General features: G+C 31.4%; 2 long non-coding RNA genes and 1 other non-coding gene across 7 annotated transcripts; 1 reads left to right on the forward strand and 2 right to left on the reverse strand.

The window, feature by feature from the left end:
- Positions 1-626: 626 nt before the first annotated feature.
- Positions 627-2,550, reverse strand: LOC106424281. Of its 4 annotated transcripts, XR_007322920.1 has the most exons (4): positions 2,269-2,527; positions 1,310-1,893; positions 1,122-1,222; positions 627-847 (listed from the first exon to the last, which is right to left on the reverse strand). It is a non-coding gene; the product is annotated as an uncharacterized LOC106424281 (long non-coding RNA). The 4 variants fall into 4 exon arrangements; XR_007322919.1 differs by having other exon boundaries at positions 1,122-1,893; positions 2,269-2,550; XR_002658042.2 differs by having other exon boundaries at positions 627-1,222; positions 2,269-2,518.
- A 2,570-nt stretch (positions 2,551-5,120) lies between these two features.
- Positions 5,121-7,042, reverse strand: LOC106432433. 2 transcript variants are annotated; one of them, XR_007322918.1, is made up of 4 exons: positions 6,818-7,042; positions 6,701-6,724; positions 6,269-6,507; positions 5,121-5,474 (listed from the first exon to the last, which is right to left on the reverse strand). It is a non-coding gene; the product is annotated as an uncharacterized LOC106432433 (long non-coding RNA). The 2 variants fall into 2 exon arrangements; XR_007322917.1 differs by having other exon boundaries at positions 5,121-5,471; positions 6,818-7,039.
- A 9,655-nt stretch (positions 7,043-16,697) lies between these two features.
- LOC125586506 lies at positions 16,698-16,800 on the forward strand. Its single transcript, XR_007323036.1, has one exon. It is a non-coding gene; the product is annotated as a U6 spliceosomal RNA (small nuclear RNA).

Genomic DNA, 16,800 nt, shown 5'->3' on the forward strand with positions numbered 1-16,800 from the left:
TTTATTTTATAATTAATTATTCTGATATTACGATAAATGTTTAATATAATATTTCTATTTCTTATATTGTGTATTTAGTTATTATTTATATTACTATATATTTTTCAGATAGATGTTTAATGTAATATTTATATTTCTTATATTGTATATGTATTTATTATTTATTTTTCTTATATTGTATATTTACATATTATTGTTTAATGTAGTATTTCTTTTTCTTATATTATAATTTTACTTAATATTAATTTTTCCTTATATTGTATATTTATTTATTTTTTATTTTTTATTTTTTATTTTTTAGTAACAATGCCACGTGTCATCTTTCGGAAGAAGATTTTTTTCGCTGATGTGGACGCTCTATGGAGCCTCCGAACGTCCATTTTATTAGTATATATATATTTTGATACATGATGTGATCAAGAATTAGATATCAGATACACGACGATAGCAAATGGACTGACAAAATTTTGGTCATCAAACATGTTAAATAATGTCAGAAGCATATGGTACGTAGAAGAAGACCTGGATTGTGAATTATATTATCATATCACACAGTTGGACAATATATTGATATGAACCAAGACCTGTGGGCTGTGGCAGATTAGATAGGGCCAGAAGAAATGATGTGCTAGTGAGTTGAATAACTAATTGTTGGTCTCATCCATGTCAGAAAAAATGTTACCATATTCCATCTAACTCATGTCCGCAAAATCAAAAATATTGCTCATCTATAATATCAAACACTTCAAAAATAAAGGGTTCAAGTTCCTTAGAAAAAATTGATTTAACCCAACTTTTCCGAGATCCTTACTCAACAAAGTCTTCTTCCTTTCTGTATGGTCTTCAACTGCACATATTTTGAATAAAATAAAGTTCAAATAATATATCACCAAAGCTACTCTTTACCATTTGAGCTGAACACAAATCAGAATTGCAGGCGTGACAAATGTATTACCAAAGATATTCTTTTACAGATGGCATATATCAACGTTTCCTAATTAACCAAATAAAGTCCGCACCAAGGTTTCTAATTTTCCAATTGATAATTTGCTTAGGTTGAAGGCATAACAACGACAAAGCCATTAAGGTTCAACAAATAAACCACCAAAGTTTCTACATACCCAATTGAGCTAAAGACACATGTGATCTTCAAAGAAACAGTTTTTAAGATATGGTTCTTTTTATGCAGCAATCTTGTGCTAGTCAGAGTAGGCAAGTAGAACTGTTCTTATGAATATAAAGAGAGTTGAAAAAGTTAGTGTTAAACTTTAAGATCATATCTTAAAGCTACAAAGAAGTAAATCAGTACCTGCAATGTTTAAACGATGCTGAAAGTCCATCAGTAGAGAGAAACCTAAGCATTTGTCGGAACCGTACACCTCCTTAGCCAAAACATCCATATCCAAGTCGTTGACAAAACATCCGCCTGAGAATAATGTTGGTGAGGCGTCTCACTTCTGTCTTCAAACGACCTTCAGCCTCAAGGCATATGTCGGAACCGTACACCTCCTTGTGAGTAGCCTTCTCCCAAACGCCACTGTTAAAGTTCTGTCGCCCTTCAGATCCGTTGTCCTTCTGGAAATTTCCACGGTGTTCTTAACACCACCGCCATGGGACTGACAAATTTAGTCTGGTTGTTGAAGCGAAGGGAAACTGGTGAGTCAATGAACTGAAGTGGTCGTTACTTCGTGTGAAGTTGAATACGTTTAGTTACAGATGGCATCTTCCTTCAGCAGGTGCTTCAAAGTTTTGAGCCAAATGAGCCCAAGTAGAATCTTGGACCAAGGTGGACTGTAAAAATTAGAAAAATTCCTTGAAGAACTTACTTTAGCACTCTCGCAAGCTGTGGTTGCAATACATAATGAATCCAAACAGGTAGAAACTTGGTTCACCCTGTCGAACACAAAAAAAAAAAAAAAAAAAAAAGAGATATAAGGGTCTAGTCAATGTAGAAACAAAAGCCTTGAATGAAATCAAATAAATCCAAGAGTATAATCTCTAACTCGGTACACATGCAAGAAAAATTGCTCTTATAGGTAAAAGTATTGCACAATATAGAATGTTAATATTTGCGAAGTGGTTTAGGTAAAGAACGGAACTTTATAGAACTCATTGTGATGAGAACAGCTCCAAAGGTTTTCAAAGGTGAAATGCAAGTATCTATACATATGACTGAAATCTGCAAGACTCAGCTTGTAATCTTCTTTCTATTGAATCCCATCAAAAACAGAAACTCTAACTCTATTCTGTTAAAATCCTATGTCATACCTGGGAGTTTAGGCAATCAAAGATCTATATACAGTAGCTTCGGTTAATGGGGGAGGCGAGAAATCTTCAATGATGAGGAGAAAGTGAATGAATTGATTGCATACCATCACTCGGACAGTTTCAGCTAGCGAGATGAAGCGCAAAGGTTAGGAAGTCGCCGTCGCACGCAGAGGAGAGAAGAACTTCGCTTCTTCGATTATGCCGTTCAATCGGGCCGGATACAGAGTCAAAATTTTCAGCCCACACACGTTAAACGATCAAGCCCATAATGCTAAGATTAAATGATACGGTGCGTTGAAGGCGCCAGACACGTGTGATCACCTCGTGCAACGACTTTCCTAGGTGGAATCTTACGTGCCTATTTTGATTTTCAAATATTAATTACTAGGATCGGCCCGCCCTACGGACGGAATAATAATTTAAATAGTTAAAGAAAATATTTAATATAAATTTTATAATTTATAAAATATTATAAGATGAATTAGTAACATTTTAATTATTTTATCCTACGTATAATAAATGTTTAGTAATTATTTGTATGTTTTAATAAATCTTTGGATAATTTGATAATTTTATTCTTCACATTATGAATTAGTAACATTTTTATAAATATTATAAGATGAACATGCTTATTATCCTATGTATAATAAATATTTAGTAAATTATTTGTATGTTTTAAAGTTAAATTTATTGATAATTTTAACATGTCTCTATTCAAACTTTTTTTTTGCTATAAGATAATTTCTGGTTGTTGAATCTTAGTGCTGCTGCATTTTGTTGCATCTTTGATGCTTGGTTTCATGTCTGGGGATGGGCAATCGTTTAGAATTTGTATGTTACAGGACCAAGATGAGTAAACTATTATATGAAAGTAATAGAAACAGGAGAGGGCATTGTGAAGTCGGTCCCAATCTGATTACGTGTAAAATCAGATCCTCCCGCAGCAGTCTCCTTGTCGAAAATATACATATGCTGCTAATGTGGCATTCAAAAATAGATGTCCCACAAAAATAAGATTTTATGTGTGTTCCAAGAACTGTTAGTGCGTGCTGTCCATCTATATAAAACAAAAATTTGACAAAACATATGTTTCACTGTAAAGCGCAAACATTCTCGAGTTATCGCAGTAATTAAGAAATATACCTCCTACAATCTTATGAATGCTATTCACAACAACAACTCTTGGATCAACTTGAAATACTTCTAGTTTGTTATGAAACGACACTGCTTGTGAGTCAAAGAGACTCATTGTCACAGATACATCATTGCCAAGGGAACTACAATAATATGAACTCATCAACGTATATGTAAAAGAATAATTTAGATCTGTTTCGAGAGTGATGAATGTTTCATATGAAGAGATAGTAACTTATTGATATTGAGCGTTGCCATAACACGATCGTTTCCCTATGGAGCGTTACTCAATGGACTCTTCACATCAGTGAGCTCTCCAACAATGTCTGAGAGTCGATGAACAGACTTTTTATTTATCGGCTATAATAATGAATCTGTAAGGGAAAAGCTAGTAACTGGAGGTACCTGGAATGTGTGTTTGTACTGGCTAGGCTATGCAGCTAAACGTGATTGCGGAACCTAAACCGCTCTTAAAGTATTGGAGAGACTGGTTCGGTTAACTCATCGAATGTGGTTGCGTCACTGAACCGAATTGTTAGAGAAGAGTCGGTTAGCCTGACGTTTTGATTGCACCGTGTCACATCGAAACCGCTAATGGTGAAGAGAGCACCAGCCTTGAGACGACGTCGGAAAGTGGGGAGACGGTTAAAATTCACGGTGGCTGGCATGAGGGACGACTGTAACACATGTGTTAAACGCCAGTTCAAGAAACGGATTAACAATTTGTCATTCAAAAGAGTTTAGATAAAGATCTTTATACAAAGTTTACATATAAACTCCAGAAATAGTTTAAGAATAAGCTGTTCATGCGCTTCAAGAATAGACTACCTTAGCATTGACGAAGATCATGTCGATTCCCATCAACTCGCCACTCCGTTTCATGTTTCTTGATGAAGACTCATTTCTCTGAAAAGTTCAAAACTCCATAAATATGAGACCTAAGAATTTTTGCAGGAGAGGATGAACCCTAACGGCGGATACAGCTTTACAGAGAGAAAGCTTTCTCGGATGAAGGGTTACAGGTAAACCTGCCCTACGGGCAAGACAGTATATTGAAAATAATACATAAACATATTATATTTGAATGAAAAATGGAAAAATATATATGTACTTTTAATTATAAATGTAATTTCACTATTTAATTTTGTTAGGTATCACAAATTTATCTTGATTATGATTGTATTTAGAATAAAATTCTATAGAACCTCAGTTGGTTAGATTCTATACAATAATAAATATGGATTTTTTTCATTTTTGTATGTTTATTTTTGAATTATTATTGGTATTTTGAAAAAAGAAAAATTTCTCTAAAATTAAGTGATTCAGATGATGCTGAGACCGGCAAATCATGGATTGAATTCAATGCTTTAGATCTGGATAAAATAACAAATGTATTAGAAGTTAGAAGTAAGCACCTCTGGCAGCTTTCCTTGGGATAGTAACATTAACCGAATCATACATGCTGCAGCATCTTTGGGTTAGATCGTGAACCGGTCGTAAGCAGAAAATAATAAGAATATATGCATTACTAACATTAAATGTTTACTCCAATCAGTGAATTTTTAGTCTTCACTTTTTTTTTGAGATGGAAGACTCATGAGAACAGAACAACATCAGAACTTAGGTGATTTCGTAAGGAGTAAGATCTCTTTCTGTAAAAATAAAAATTTCATAAGGAGCAACATCCACGTATTTTGTTTTGTTGTGTAACTGATAAAAATCAAACTTCACCAGCTTTATAACAAAATTGAGTTGCATTTCCCTCATGCCAAAAGAATATATGATTCACATTACTAAAAACTGTAAAAAGAATACAGATCCCACCTTTGCAAAAATAAAACCATCTACAAAAACATCAATAAGCATTACCTAGATGAAGAACCAGAAACTTCTTGTTATTCAAATCCAAAAAAAAAATCTTCTCTCTCTAAGGGCAGTGTCCCAGCTGAGTAAATACTCTTTCTGCCATCACAGAGAAGGGATCTTCTTTGCCATGTATGATCCACAAAGTTGTCGTCGTACATTTTTTTTTTCACTTTTTTTGAAATAACTATTTAACTGATTGAAACCTGCTAGAAAACATATTAAACAATATCAATCCAGAAAGTCTAATTAGCAAAGCAACAACAACGCTATTAGACAAACATGTCAGATATGCAAATACAGAAAACATTTTTATCCAAGTCTCTATAAATATTTATGGAGCACAAAACAAAACAAAACACATGGATGAAAATTTCTTCTACAGAGGCTGCTACATCCCTTTGAATAAATAGATTACCAGAAAACAATCCATCCACGCAAATAATCAAACCAGATTAGTCGATTAAGATATCTATATCTTTGTGAAGTACAAACGAAGATATTTTAAGGCCCTCAACAAAAAGAAGAACCAAAGAGTCTATTCCTCGAACCCAATACATTACAGACACATCTCATTTCAAATTTCCTAATTCCTATTACACTTTCGGAAACCTCACTTCAAGTTACACGATATGAAGATAAAAGTCCTAGAAAAAATTATGGTATGACAGAGAAACTTGGCAACGTTTCATAAAGAAGAGATTGTTCAGATTCAAAGTGTAAGAATTGAGTCTGGTGAGTGATTGTGAGAGAATCTATACCTAAACTCTATCATACAACCCTAACAATTCAAGCAAAGAGCCTAACACTGGAATAGGAAAAATACCCAGGCCACATCATATATATAGTACTAACCTGATACATTTCATTAAGGTTTCTCATATTACTGTCTCAAACTAATACTGTAATTTTCAATATTACTCTACTGCATGTCGAAAAAGCAAAGCTAAAAATTTAGGTGGCTGAACAGAAAGTCAATAGCTATAGCCAGTGAGCTACTTACTTGTTCTGCTGACCAGAGTTTTGGAGAATCCAGTTTTCCCTCAAGCAAATAACCATGAAATCCAAGAGCTGGGCTTGGAGAAAGATTAAGCTTCAAATTAGCCACCTTGGGAGAAAGTTCATAACTAAATCCTCCAGATTTGTACCAGCTTGTAGTATCAAATACGGCAGCCTCTATGATGAAGTTAGAAAGAAGAGATCCTTTGAGGACTCCAGCATATTGTCTTTCTTAACTTCAACCTGAAAATTCGTAAACAATGGAATTTAAGGATAACAAAGGACATAATTTTTTTACTTGAGGGAAGAAAAATGCAGATCTCAAAGATGCTAAATTACAAACTAAAAACTACAAAACGACCACCTACATTTAGCGAAATTTTTTTCATTCTTCACAATAGATTGATAGGATAATTTTGAGAGTAGGGATGCTAACCTTTTTATACTCAAGTTTCACCACCTTCCAAGAGCAAAGTAAGCATGGAAAAGAGAGTAAAAGAGATGAGTAGCACATAGATTAAGAGAGCAAGATCTACATAAGGGGAATACTAACCTATTTATAGCAGAGATTTCGCCGGAAACGACAGATTGAATGGCTCATACTGGGCGTCTGTATTACTGCCATTAAAGTCAGAGTTCCGTTACAGGAGATAGAGAACACTGGATCGTCATCCTCGCCGCCGAAGTCAAAATCAGATGAACGAATGAGACAATTAGGTTTAGCGGGGAAGCACTTTTGGGACTATTCGCACGGCCATAACGATTGTATCGAAGGCCATCTTGCCCAAAAATAAAAAATCCCGTACGGACACTTAATGAAACGCCGAGTTTTGCTTTTCGTGACACGTGTCGCTTCCAGAGATCACGAATTGATGACGTGTCATCTGATGTGGACTTCCTGGAAATGATTCAAGGTGTACTTTATATAATTAGATATAGCTATTCGTTTGGACGTTGTATTCTGTGTAACAACAAAATTCTGAATCGTATATTTGTGTGAATACATATTTCTTTCGAAAAACCCAGAAAACTATACATTTTTAAGATAGATGTTTGATATAGCTTTTCATTTCTTATATTGTATATTTACTTATTATTTAATTTTTATTATACTGTAAATGAAATTCTCTCAAATAGATCTTTTTAAGTTTTTGTCATAAAATAACCTTTAATAAGTAAAATGACCAAAATAACCATTTTATTTTGAAAAATTTAATATTTGTTTTTTATTTTTTCAAATTTTGAAACCATTTCCACCCCTCAACTCTAAACTCTAAGTCTAGATTAGTTAACTCTAGGGTATAAATGTATTTTTACTCTTTAATAAAATTTCTTTTGGTCATTTTTTAATTGATGGTTATTTTTGTGAGAAAAACTTAAAAAGAGCTATCTTAGAAAATTTATCTATATTGTATATTTATTTATTCTAATTTTCTTGATATGAAATGATAATATTACGATAGATGTTTAATGTAATATTTCTATTTTCTTATACTGTATATTTGCTTATTATTTATTTAAAATATATTTTTCTATTTAACTATACATTTTTCCACTTAAAAATACATTTTCCATTAACTATACATTAATGTAATAGATTTTTATATTGTATATTTACTTACTTTTTATCTTTTCTTATTTTTTATATTTACTTATTCTAAATTTTTTGCTTTTATATCAATGATAATATTACGATATATATTTAATGTAATAGTTTTGTATTTCTTATATATTATATTTACTTATAATATTTTATATTTACTTATTATAATATGTAACATTTCTATTTTTTATATTTTATATTTACTTATTATAATGTGTAATATTCTATTTCTTATATTGTATATTTACTTTTTATTTATTTCTCATATATTGTATATATATATATATACTTATAAAATATTTATAAATAACAAAAATATAAAACAATACATTTTTCAGATAGATGGTTCATGTAGTTTTTCAATTTCATATATTGTATATTTATTTTTTATTTATTTTTTCTTATATTGAATATTTATTTATTCTATTTTTTTATTTTCTATCAAATGTGGTAATATTATTTATAGATGTTTAAAGTAATATTTATATTTCTTATATTGTATATTTACTTATTATTTATTTTTATTCTAATATTATGATAGATTTTAATGTGATATTTTTATTCCAATTAAACTAAATTATACAATATCAGATGTCTAATTTAGTTTTTCTAGTTCTGATATTGTATATTTACTTATTGCGTATTTTTTCTTATATTGTATATTTACTTATTCTAATATTACAATAGGTGTTTAATATAATATTTATATTTTTTATATTGTCTATTTACTTATTATTTATTTTACCATACATTTTTCAGAGAGATATTTAATTTATTGTTTCATGTATTTTACCTATTGTTTATTTTTTCTTATATTGTATATTTACTTATTATATTTTTTTTGCTTTTATATTAAATGATAATATGATAATAAATATTTAATGTAATATTTCTATTTCTTATATTGTATACTTGTTTTCTTATATTGTATATTACTTATAAAAATATTTAGAAATAATAAAAATGTAAAATTATACGTTTTTCAGATAGATGTTTAATATAATTTTTATATTTCTTATATAGCATATTTACTTTTTTATTGTATATTTACTTATAAAAATATTTAGAAATATTTACTTTAAAAAAATGGTTAAGGAGCACTCTCGGCTTGATACGTAAACATGTTCTTCAAGGTTGTCATTTAACCAATGCTCAAAGATTAATATATACTCCTTCCGTTTTAAAATAGATGATGTTTTAGAAGGAGTATTTTGTTTCAATTTACATGAAATTTTGAGGTTTAAGGTTAACTTTAACTTTATTGGAAACTGTTCAACTAATTAGATTTTGCAGTTTTTTTTTGTAATTGGTTAAATGATTTTAAAATTATATATTTACAAATATTTTTTTAAAAAAATGTAACCGTCTTAATCTTTGTGCACAAAGGTAAAACACAAAGATAAAACATTAAGTATTATGAAACGGAGGGAGCAGAAGATTTATCATTTGACTGATGTCATAATAATAGAGGAACCAGAGGGTGACACGTCAGCCAATTCATTTTCTTTGTAATTTTGTTGCATACTCCGGGTATTGTTTAACAGGCTGTGTATTTGTTGATTTTTGATGGACTGCGTTCAATTAAAGCCCTTGATTTCTAATATCAACATTTTGCAATATGGAGAAAAACCCTTAAGATATCAGAGGCCCATTAAGTATACATCAAACAAAACGGGTCCATCACTAGGAGAACATCTTAACCTTATCGTTGTTGCTCTGACTCGAGTATAGCTACGGACTATGGTGCTGGGAAACGGCTAACGTTCCCATTCCTGTTCTCAGAAAATGTCTGATCAATGCAATTTCTAGGGCTTCACTGTCTATATAGAGAAGGTGAGTCGAAGTGCCAAACCTGAGTTGAAATTATAAACCTTCTGATGACTGGAAGCTCTGTTTATGCCAGAAGTTTAGGAGGTGAAGCGGTGGTAATGATTGGTGGGATAAATGAGAGTGAAGGCCACGGAGTGGTGATGAAGTCGTCGGAAAAATGGAGTCGCATCCATGACATACGTTTTGGTTTCTCCACTCTTCCATTAATGCTTCAATCTAATTTTGTAACACAAGTTACACAACTACTTTTCATAAACGTGTTATTTAAAGTACAACATTGTGTTTGTGATCTGATCTGATAAGTAGAATAATTGTAAAATGTTTTTGATAATAGCAACTGAGTGCTAGTCATCTTTTTATGTAGAAATCCAAGTATGTTCGTTGTGGTTATGTACTGTTTGCTTCATGTTAACACTCATATTTGCTTTCAGTAGGATTTAGGTTCAAAACTCTACATCCCTTGCTAGCATATGAACATGCAAGGACTCTTGTGCCTAAGCAGAGCCGGTCCTAAGAAATCCAGGACCAGAAGCAAATTAAAAAAAATGGCCGCTGGTAAGGAAATGTGAACCCTGGTTGGAGGTAATAACGCCTACAGACTTCACATTTTACCACTAGGCTAAAGGAAAATTTTTGAAAATTGTGGCCGAAATTTTTCTTAAAATACAATGGCCGGAAGCCACTGATTTATTGGCTTGGCCCACAGGCCGGCTCTGTGCCTAAATTGCATGTCTATTGTCAATACCACTTTAAATCTTCTTCATCATAATCATGACCTTTTTCCCGTCTTCAAAACTAGGTCCACCTTGAATAGGATGTTCAGAATTATATTTCGACTACGGGTTATTCTTTTTTTCCTATAAGGATGTGTACGTGGTGAAAAAAATTTAGTATATTTTTTTGAAAAGAAATTCTTTACTATATTTGTAAACCTCTTCTTCATGGAGAACATATATTTCTACTTTCTTTTCTTTGGTAGCCCCAGTCTATATCATTTAGTGTTTTGGTTGTGGATACCCCCATAATGATTTCCTTCAGTCTTTGGACTTGATTTGTGTTGTCTCACGTGAACATATCTATACTCCTTCCAAACTTCTTAATTTCACTTCTTCAAGCAACTTGAATTCTAGTGAAGACATTGATTAAGAAAATTACTTTATGTGCTGCTACGTTAGTCCACATTCTTTCGTTCAAACACTATTTCTTCAGCCATGCATTTGGCATTTTCTGTAGTGGTTAGTGGAGAACCCAAGGAAAGGTTAGAGGGTTCAGTTAAGCCCTTTAAAATTTTATACAATGTATCATCTCATTTGCTTTTCTAGTAAAACAATTTTGAGATAGATTTCCATGATAATACAGTTTTAAATATTAAACTAATTCAAAATGTTTGGTTTTCATCATATACATTTAATCCGAATTTTGAGAAAATATTGAATTATAATCGGAAATAAATTACATGAAAATTCAAACAAAGTTTAAAAGTCCTTATCATATACGATCTTTGGTTGCTCTAATCGACGTTAATCGATTTCTGACCTACTTGTTAACGTATCATATCAACCCAGTTTGTGAAATTACGGTGTCTCCGTGTCACCTCACAATTCATTTTCGCGAAAACGTGTGGGCTGCAGCCTTTAACACATATTTAGAAATAAATCCTTATTCGATTCATGTTGTTCTCTTGAGATATGACTAACAATGGTTCCAATCCAATGAATATTTAGACAATGCAATGATCAAACTGATTGGGTATCATTCAAGCTTTAAAAACATTGGTCTTGGTGAGGGTGTTATTTCAGCTTGAATGATTTCAAATCAGTTGAATCACTGCAGCTTTGTGCAAGCACTTTGATAACACATCCATAACTATAACATATATATAGGAGAGATAGTGAGCAGTCCTGACGCAGTCCCTTCTCAGTAGTATAAAACCAGCTAACTCGCCACTAATTTAAATTAAGAAGCAAAACCAGAACTTTTAGCCCGGTGGTAACTTGAGGGCAAAAATCCAATACGGTGAAGCAATTAGGGTTCGAATTCCGACCACTGAAAAATTAACATTTCGGCATCGCCAGAAACATGGACCGACACGTGGTAGCACATGACTAGTCTGAACCACTTCTGTTGAGCCAGGATACCCCTGTATAAATCAAAAAAAAAATTAAAAAGGAAGCAATATTATGGTGGTGACAAAGAGAGTGAGAGAATGAGAGAATAGGCTAATTTATGGAGATTTATTTCTCTAATAAATTGAGCATTAGGAAGAAAATGATATATTTTTCATCAATTGGTGAATTGATTATGACATGTAAATGCTTTGAGAAAATTGAATTCAATATTCATTAGACTACTACTCAATATAATTTTCTTTCTAAGGTTCATTTCTTTATATAATTTTCCTAAGGTTCCTAACTTTGTTTAGACTACTACTCAATATCTGCCACATCCATTTCTGCATTTGACACTCAACAAACATATATATATCATTTGTCATTCAAACAAACTCTAATATTGACATATGAATACATTCCATTATAATGTTTACGGCTATGCATTGATCACTCTCATAACCATTCATTATGTGAAAGGAATTTATCACAAAGTTGCCAAATATATACTGGTGCAACATTACTTAATATTGAGTTCCTACAAGTACTTTTTTATATGCCCTCTTAGTTAAATCATTTGTTACTGGATTGAAGCCCAAGTTCAGACTGGCCAAATAACAGCAATATTTTTCCTAACATGAATCGAACGTAAGATGGGTTTACACCTCCAAATACATCATGTGCAGAAATTGTTTACCGTCCCACATTGCAATGGTTCTTATCTCTTGTTTATACTTTTCTTCCTCTATCGGTGACCATTTTGTGATGATCATCAGAATGTATGCGATGTTGCACATACCCTTTCTGTGAACTCGCTTCTTCAGTTAGACATCCTTGATTTTAAACTTGAAAATGTTCTCATCCCTTTCAAACACATCAATTCATATTGATATTTATCTCCCACACCACATGAATCTTTGATAGAAAATTTCCTTGCAAGAAATCTTTCCACACGGGAACTTTAGTTTTGAATCATATCATACGAAACCTCAACCAAAGCTGCTACTAGAGATGTTTTAATGGGTGGTCCTGGTCCGTCTAGGCCCAGCCCATTATATCATCTAGATCTAAGCTTATTTATACCCATGTCCGTTTAGCTTTTATTTACTTTTAAGTTCGTTAAGTTGTGAAGAACGGGTTTTAGTCCGTTTAGGCTCACTTATGTTTTTTATACAATTTTTATCAATAATGTTTTTTTCATCTTAACATGGTTTAATTTTTTTCTTAATATTTTAACAATTAATTCTTAATTTTAAACAAACTCTTGTATTTGATTTCAAAACTTTATGATAAATAGAAATTTAAATTAAATCAAAAATTTTAAACTAAAAATATTTTTATTAAATATTAATCAATTCATCATATCATTAAAAATATCAACACATTTGAATATGTTTTAAACCCAAACACATCATATGTATTTTGTTTCAAAAAAACACAAACTAAATATAACATAATCATTCTGTTTCAAAAACACAAATTATATAAATTGTAACATTTTTAAATTACCTTTTAGTTAGTTTTATATATTCTAAATATAATTTTTGCTTTTAAAAAATACCTAGAAGCGAACCTACCCGGATACCCATTTATTTAACGGATATGCTCCGTTAAATAAACATACCTAAACGATTGTCCATGTATAAACCCATTTATTTGTACATGGTAATAAATGAGCCACATATCAAAAATTCTACTAGGCTCATTCAGATCCACAGGCTTAAGGTGCACCCTACTTTAACATCTCTAGCTGCTGCATCTACCATATCTACATCTTTTTTTTACCATATCTACTTGCATCGCATTTTTGATGGTACTGACTTATTTTTTACTGCTTCCAACTTCAACTTGCCTCCATCTTTATTACTTTGATCCTTACTCTGACACTAAGATAGAGAGAATCCTTCTTCGATTCTTCCATCAAGCTCGGAAAACCCTAACTGTTTTGTCGCACTAAAAATTGGCCTAGTTGACATTGCACTCAAAACTTTCTATCTCTCCAAATGCATTAGTTACGTCTAAACAATAGTGATAAACCGGTGCTTCTAGCTCTAGTGGTAAAGGGCTTACAGCTGTGAGTACCGCCACCTGAGTTCGAATCCCGGCCACTGGAGAATTAACATTTCGGCATCGCCAGGGACAGAGAACCGACACGTGGCAACACGTGACTAGTCTGGATCACTTCTATGGGACCAGGATACCTATGTATAATTCAAAAAAAAAACAATAGTGATAAATTTCTGTATTGTACATAATTCCAATAAACTATAGTCTATAGATAACTGAAGTCACCACAAAAGGCTCTGTGTGATGTTATTAACCAGCTTTCTATTGGCTGGAGATCCTTTTTAATTTTAAGTAAAGTGAAGTGCGGGTTTTTTCTAGCTGAGAAAAAAAGTTATCTTACACAGCTTGCGAATATAAGACAACATATGACATGTTGTGTCATAGATTGGTGTTGGTTCATATGCTCAAATATACAAAAAGAATTATAAGATTATTTGAACTTTAAATATTATCATGATCACATGCAAATTACACTTGAAACGTGTAATCTGAGGACAGCTAGATGGCATCAGGGTTTCTATAAGAGGAAAGCCAGTTCTTGTTTGTTAATTTCATTGTTTTTAATGGAAAAGGAAATAAATTATATAGAGGAAAAAAAAACAAAGAGTAACAGACGTAACGAATATTTCTTCTAAATTTGAAGTGACCTTTCAAACTTTGTCAGCCTTTCTATGTGTGAAACGCATTGTGGTTGTCAGGTTGTGGATCGCCAACATTAAAATTTCCAAATATGGTAACTTTTAAAATAATATTAGTTGTTTTAGGATTTATTCTTTGCAATACATCCACTCACCTACTAGAGAATATATTTAATTTCCTCACAAAATTCAAATTTATTACCTTTTTAGAAATATTTTAAGTTTCTCATTACCCTTATTGCAAAAGGGACATTTAGTTTTATAATCAGAATAATGGCACTTGAAGTGCTGTATTTCTTTAATATTTATTTCATAATAAAACAACAAAAGCTGTGATTTACGGTGGATACTGACACTTAGAATTTTTTTTAAAATGGTTCCCCTTTTAAAAAACATTTCTTCTAATGGTTAGGATAATTAATTAATTGAAGATATCGCATGCATACATATGTTCTTTATATACCGTCTAGAAAAAGGAAATTTAAAGACTAAATTGGTTAATCTGCCACTTCTCATCCCACTCATAACGCACAAATTCTCATTTTAGTGCTAAGAGGGGACTTTAGCAACTCATATATAAAGCTGAAAACCAAGATTTTTAACTTGTTTTTTTTTTTTTTTGAAAAAAGATTTTTAACTTGTTTACTACTTGAATAGCTAGATAACATCGTAGAATGACTTGTTCTTTTTTGTAACTGTGAAAAACTTGTTCTTAGTTCGCTAAATCTGATACAAAAAAAGCGACTGACACATAAACTTTTATATGCTTCAAAAGGGTTGTTTTTTTACAACAGCTTCAAAAATAGTGATAGCATCTACTCGGAGGAAATGCACTTTGAAATTAGCTATCTAGATAGGTTTTATATCATTGGGCTACTAGCGCAAGAAAATCGAAGAAAATGATGGAATAAATGGTCTCTCGAAGATTGTGGAAGGCCCCTGACTCTGAGTTACCTAAAAACTTTCTTTCGACATTACGCACCTTGGTTGAGTTTGATTGTTAGATAATACGCACCAATAATCGGATTGTTCTGAAAGAACAAGTGACTCTCAAAAATAGGTTCACTAAAAGACCATTTTTATTATTCATCTGGTCGTCAGTCGTACTTTATAGGAGTACAAAGATTGAGAAACTAGAAAGAAATGTAGAAAACTTGACGATCTAGAAAGCATAAATGAAGACTAAGATTTTTTATCAAAAATTAAATAAAATGGGGGATTGTTTAACCATGACCTTAACTGATGTTGGGTTGCTATCGATATTTCTTGGTGAAAATATGCCAAATGCCAATAAATTAAATTTATAAGGCGTGGTCGAAGTCATTTCTAGCAAAATGCACTGTGGAATTTTTGATAACCACTACTAGAGCATGGTACTTCCATGAATTACATGTTTGTGTCATTTTTACATTTATTTTTATCCAATCAAGTAATGCATAAAATTGTCCCTTCGGGGACATCCCAATAAACTAGAAAGATTACGATACATAAAATTATCTACAACTATAAAAATTGATGAAAACATATTTATATCAACAAATGCATGCGTTTACATACATACTCGTATATAGATCCTAGCTAAGATAATACTCATATTAAAAAAACTTGTTATACTTTTTTTTTTATATAAAGTAAGTTTTGTAAATTTAATTTTTTTTAAATACTACTGTTTTGTAATTAAAAAGTAGTTAGTCTTTCATTTTAATTCTAATTAATGGGATATAATTTTGTTATCAACATTAAAACAATAAAAACACATACTCTCTCATTTCCTAAAAAAATCCATAAAATATACATTTTTTACATTTTCAATACATTAATTAATAAAAAATTATTCTTTTCAAAAAATACAATTGTGTTTAATAAAATCTCACTGGTTAAAAGTTATCGGAAATAGTTAATTAAGAAAAAAAAATATATTGAAAAATACAATTTTATATATTTTTTGAAAAAACTATAATATGGATCTTTTAAGAAATGAGTATTTTGTGAATTATGTGTATTGTAAACCACGTATTCATCTTAAAAACACCTGTGCATACGTCAGTAACATGATTTTTGTGAGAAATAGTAACATGAAGTTGTCTTGTCTCTTCTTTGAATTGGTTTACACGTACCGGAAACAAGAGACCATTTTTCCTAATTAGATATTCTAAAATATTACTCCAAGTAATAAATCCAAAATATGTCCCTTCGGGGACATCCGATAAAATTGGAACGATACAGAGAAGATTAGTATGGTCCATACGCAAGGATGACACGCATAAATCGAGAACTGGTCTAAATTTTT

Source organism: Brassica napus, chromosome C4 (assembly GCF_020379485.1).
Source record: "Brassica napus cultivar Da-Ae chromosome C4, Da-Ae, whole genome shotgun sequence".
In the NCBI taxonomy this organism is placed as follows: Eukaryota; Viridiplantae; Streptophyta; class Magnoliopsida; order Brassicales; family Brassicaceae; genus Brassica; species Brassica napus.